Source organism: Tachyglossus aculeatus, chromosome 2 (assembly GCF_015852505.1).
Source record: "Tachyglossus aculeatus isolate mTacAcu1 chromosome 2, mTacAcu1.pri, whole genome shotgun sequence".
In the NCBI taxonomy this organism is placed as follows: domain Eukaryota; kingdom Metazoa; phylum Chordata; class Mammalia; order Monotremata; family Tachyglossidae; genus Tachyglossus; species Tachyglossus aculeatus.
Window position 1 is genome coordinate 45,254,732 of NC_052067.1, and position 5,543 is coordinate 45,260,274.

Consider the following 5,543-nt stretch of genomic DNA (forward strand, 5'->3'; position numbering starts at 1 on the left):
TTAGAACCCAGGTCCTTCTGACTCCCAAGCCCATGCTCTATCTTCTACTTGGGAGAGTACAATGTAACAGAATTAGCAGACATGTTCCCTGACCATAATGAGCTTAGAGGATCGATTGATTGCAAAGTCACTGTCCTACTGATCTGCTGAAGATCAAAAGTTACCAGAAAATGAGGATAAGGAGACAATGCTCAATCCTCACAGAGCTAAAATTTGTTCTTATACATTCAGCTGCCCTTCCAATTCAAATTGAGATGTCTGGAATAGCTGATCTGACATTTATGATCTGTGCCTGCAGAAGTAATGGAAAGAGAAATCCCTTACCTCTACCATAATTAGGACTCTCATCATAACGCATTCTGGCTTGAGAAACAAGATTGAGTCCTCTGGAGAAGTCTCTAATTGGTCTTTGGGAGCAAAGAGTGGAGTCAGGTAAGAGATGACTACCCCGTTTCATTTTGAGCCTTTGAACATTTTCTATGCTGATCTCATCTTCTATGTTTTCCTGCCAGACTCAATCTTCTGCCCTATTCCACAGTCACAGACTCCAAGAAAGATTATTACATGCTGCAGGCATGAGGTACTTGGAATGTGCTGGAAAAGTAGTATATTCATTCATCACTGTTTTTACCATTCCAGCTCAAAGGGGAGATGAGAGAGGATTGATTGAGAGGCCATTTGCTTTTCCTGCTTTTCTCCTCAGCTCCCCTAGAAGGATGATTTTAAACTCGATCTGGTCTATCTTGCCACCAACCCCTTGCCTACATCCTCCCTCTAGCCTAGAAATCCTTTCCCTTTCTTATCTGACAAACACCACTCTCTCCATCGTAACAGTCTTAAAAAATTATTCCTCCTCCAAGGGACTTTCCCAACTAAGTCCTCAATTCTGGAAGCAGCACGGCTTAGTGGCTAGAGCACATGCCTGGGAATCAGAAGTTCATGGGTTCTAATCCCAGATCCCCCACTTGTCTGTGGTGTGGCCTTGGGTAAGTCACTTGGAGTTAGACAGTGAGCTCTATGTGGGACAGAGACTGTGTCCAACCCTATTATCTTGTATCCACCCCAGCACTTAGAACAGTGCCTGGCATATAGTAAGCACTTAACAAATACCATAGTTATTTCCCTTATTTCCCTTCTGCACTGCCTTTTCCCCTCGATCTGTGCCCTTTAAGCACTTGATATCCAGCTCACCCTCAGTTTCTCAGTATTTATGTACATATCTATATTTGATTTTAATGTCTGTCTCCCCCACCAGACTGTAAACTCCTTGTAGGCAGGGGTCATGTCTACTGTTTCTAATCCTGGATCCACCAAGGTCTGCTGTGTGACCTTGGACAAGTCACTTCACTTCTCCAGGCCTTAGTTACCTCATCTGTAAAATTCTCCCTGCTTCTAGTCTGTGAGCCTGTTGTGGGCAGGGATTGTCTCTTTTTGGTGCTGAAATGTACTTTCCAAGCACTCAGTACAGTGCTCTGCATGCAGTAAGCGCTCAATATATACGATTGAATTGAATGAATGAATGACTGTGAGCCCTATTTGGGACAGGGACTGTGTCCAACACGATTATCATTTTCTACCCCAGGGCTTAGAACAGTGCCTGGCACATAGTAAATGCTTAACAAATACCATAATAATCATTGTTATTATTATCATTATTATTATTATTGTACTCTCCCAAGTGCTTAATATACTGCTCTGACCCAGTCAGTGCTCAATAAATATGACTGATTGATTGATTAAGCTAGACTGTAAGTTCCTTTAAGGCAGGGATCATTCTCAGTGATGCTATTGTGCTCTGCCCAGAGTAAACATTCATTCATTAATTCATGTTTATTAAGAGCTTAACTGTGTGCAGAGCACTGTACTAAGTGCTTTGGAGAGTACAATATAACAATAAACAGTGACATTCCCTACATCTCATCTTTTGGATTCCTCACTGCACTGCTCCCTTCACAGCAAAGGCAAGGCTTCCCTCAGATGGTTTGTTTCTTCATTTGTTCTGTTTCGTGGTACTTGCTAAGGCCCCTCTCAGGGTTGTACCTGGAGAGTTTCCAGTTCTCTACCAGTCTCGGTTGCTTCTCCTTCCTCTTTCATAGGATGCAGTATGGTGTAATGGATAGAGCACTGGCCTGGAAATCAGATGGTCATGGGTTCTAATCCCAGTTCCACCACTTGTCTGCTGTGTGACCTTGGACAAGTCACTTCACTTCTCTGGGCCTCAGTTTCCTCATTTGTAAAATGGGGATTGAGACTGTGAGCCCCACATGGGACAGGGACTGTATCCAACCTGATTTGCTTGTATCCACCCCAGTGCTTAGTACAGTGCCTGGCACCCAGTAAGTGCTTAGGAAATATCAGAATAATAATTATTATTAATTATTGCAGAGAAGCAGGGTGGCTCAGTGTAAAGAGCATGGGCTTTGGAGTCAGAGGTCATGGGTTCAAATCCTGGCTCTATCAACTGTCAGCTGTGTGACTTTGGGCAAGTCACTTAACTTCTCCGTGCCTCAGTTACCTCATCTGTAAAATGGGGATTAAAACTGTGAGCCCCCCGTGGGACAACCTGATCACCTTCTAACCTCCCCAGTGCTTAGAACAGTGCTTTGCACATAGTAAGTGCTTAACAAATACCATCATCATTATTATTATTGTTATTATTACCTGATATTTACTTTACTTCCTGTCTCCCCCACTAGATTAATAAACTCCTTGAGGGCAGAAATCATGTCTACTTACTCTATTGTACTCTCCCAAGCATTTAGTACAGAACTCTGCACAGAGTAAGCACTCACAAATGCCACTGACTGATAGACTAATGAATCTTACAACGCTTTAGCTTCCATTTACACTCCCCCACGGAACCTTTCTTTCACTAAAGGGGTTAGAAATAGTGAGGGATTTAGCATTGACTACCTAGGTCTAGACTAAGAGTTTGCTAAACTAAGAGCTTGGTATCATCTGTTTGTCATCAGCATTTATTGAGAACTTAGTGAGTTAATTTATACCCACCCCAGTGTTTAGTACAGTGTCTGGCACAGAGTAAGTACTTAAATACCACACTCATGAATTATTATTAACAAAATGATGTATATGGTAGGGATTCTGTTCCATTTTCCAGGTCATGAATTGAATGTGTCATCATGGATTCTGCCCTGAGAGAGGCAGCGTGGTTCCAAGTCAGCTGAAGAGAAATGGCTTGATAAGGTGGGCTTTGTTTTCAATTTTCTTGGGGTTCTTCTTCTTCTTCTTCTTCTTCTTCTTCTTCTTCTTCTCTCTCTCTCTCTCTCTCTCTCTTCCCCCTTTCTTTCCCCATCACCTTACATACTAGCACATGCATTTTTTTGACTGGGTCGTGGGCCATGAATGTGGTTTGTGGATTTGTGGGTTCGAGCGATAGACCTGGAAAATTAAACACAATGCAAACAGATGAGCTGAAAACAAATATGTTAGGAATGGAGACTTGTTTGAAACCCAGAGAAAGGAAAATAGAGCCAGGTTCCTGCTTCTTTCTAAACCATAGGCTGAATCTCCTGCTGCCTGACTTCTCTGGCTTCCCACTAATGTACACAAGTTTCCCTCCAACCCAGAGTCTTTCAAGGTGCTATTGGCCATGGACAGGGACAGAGAGGTCCTTGTCTCTCTTACTTCCCAAGACAGGATAACATCTGCTTAACATTCTCTAAGGAGGTGGCTCAGTCCTATTTGCAATTCAGCAGAATCTAAAGGATGTCCTTCAGTTTGTCAGAAACTCATTCTTAATAATAATAATATTTGTTAAGCACTTTACTAAGTGCTGGGATGGATACAAGCAAGTTTGGTGGGTCACAGTCCCTACCCCACGTGGGGCTCACAGGCTCAATCCTCATTTTGCAGATGAGGTAATTGAGGCATAGAGAAGTGAAGTGACTTGCCCAAGGACACGCAGCAAATGGCAGAGCTGAAATTAGAACCCATGACCTTCTGACTCCCAGGCCCATGCTCTATCCACTACGCCATGCTGCTTCACGGACCTCCGTTTCTGTTCTGTTTGCAGGTTGTGTTAATGATTACATTTATGATTGCAACCTGTAATACATATATACATAGCTGATAACCCTATACACTGTAGGGTTATACACAATTGGCATTCTTAATCAGTTACAAGAAAATAGAAGGTTAAGCGAAAGAGAGGTAAAGAAATTATAGTTTCCCAGAGGAAGTACTATAAAGTGCTTTCATGTGTTCCCAGGATCCAAAACATGCAGCAGAATGAAATAGCTACATGACCAAATAGCACTTGAATATGCTATAATAAAAAATGATGAATTAGGCTTTTTAAAGACACCTTGTACAAACAGGTCCACGGCTCTCTAGGCTAAATAGAGATCACTATCAAATGCTTCGTTGAAAAGAGCTTCAGTCACTCTAGCAAGTCAGTCAAAATATTCCCAAGGGAGACAAAGGGAAGTGCTCAAATCAAGGTACACTTTGTAGCATTTTCCTGAAATGGTAGGACCAGTAACAACTGGAGACATTAAAGTTCAGTGGAGCGCCCTTCAAGAGAGCTAAAATGAGAGCAAAATGATGAGGGATGTCTGTAATGGTTTGTGAGTCATTCAAGACCAGCAAAAATGCATTTATAGGCAAAGCTAATTATTGGGCCTTTGCTGATGTTTGCCACGGAGCATATTTAACAGTTTTTTGGTCAACATGGTGTTTGACAATGAGCTGTCATATGTTATCGCTGGAGGTGAAAGCAGGGAGTCTTGACTTTCAATTTTGAGTGAGGGGGTAAAGCTCAGGGCAGGATGTCAGGACTATCGAGGTGGAGAGGCTTCTGAGGGATTGGGGAGGAAAGGAGCAGGTGAGGAAGGAAAGGAGGGGGGTTGAGGGGAAGGATTAGAAGTGGCAAAGGACCTAGAGGGAGAGAAGGGAGAAACGAGAAGGAAGAGAAGGAAAGGGAAAGAGGAGAGAATGAAGAAGAAATAATCACAGTCATGACCACTGAAGTTTCTTTTGCCATAACTGGGTTCTGGGGCTACTATGAGGGTCAGTCTTCCATCCACTTCCTCCTGACCCGTCCACCCGGGAAAGCTGGGTGGTTAGAGTAGTGGTAGCATGGCATCCTAACAGCTCCAAAGCAGCAGCAGTAGCAGTGTATTACTCTTCATCCTCCTCCTCCTCCTCCTTTTTTTATGGTATTTGTTAAGCACTTACCCTGTGCCATGAACTGCTCTAAGGGCTGAGGTGGATAAAAGGTAATCAGGTTGGACACAGTCCCTATCCCTCAGGGGGCTCACAGTCATAATCCCCATTTTACAGATGAGGTAATTCAGGCACAGAAGAAGAGAAGTGACTTGCCCAAGGTCACACAGCAGACAAGTGGAGGAACCGGGATTAGAACCTATCCACTAGGCCAAACTGCTTCCTCCTCCTTCTCTTTCTTCTCTGCCCTCTTTTCCTCCTTTTGTCCTTCTCTTTCTTTCTTCTCCTCCTCCTCCTCTCCCTCCCTCTCTTCCTCACCTCCTCCTCTTCCTCTCTTCTCCCTTCTCCTCTTTCTTTCT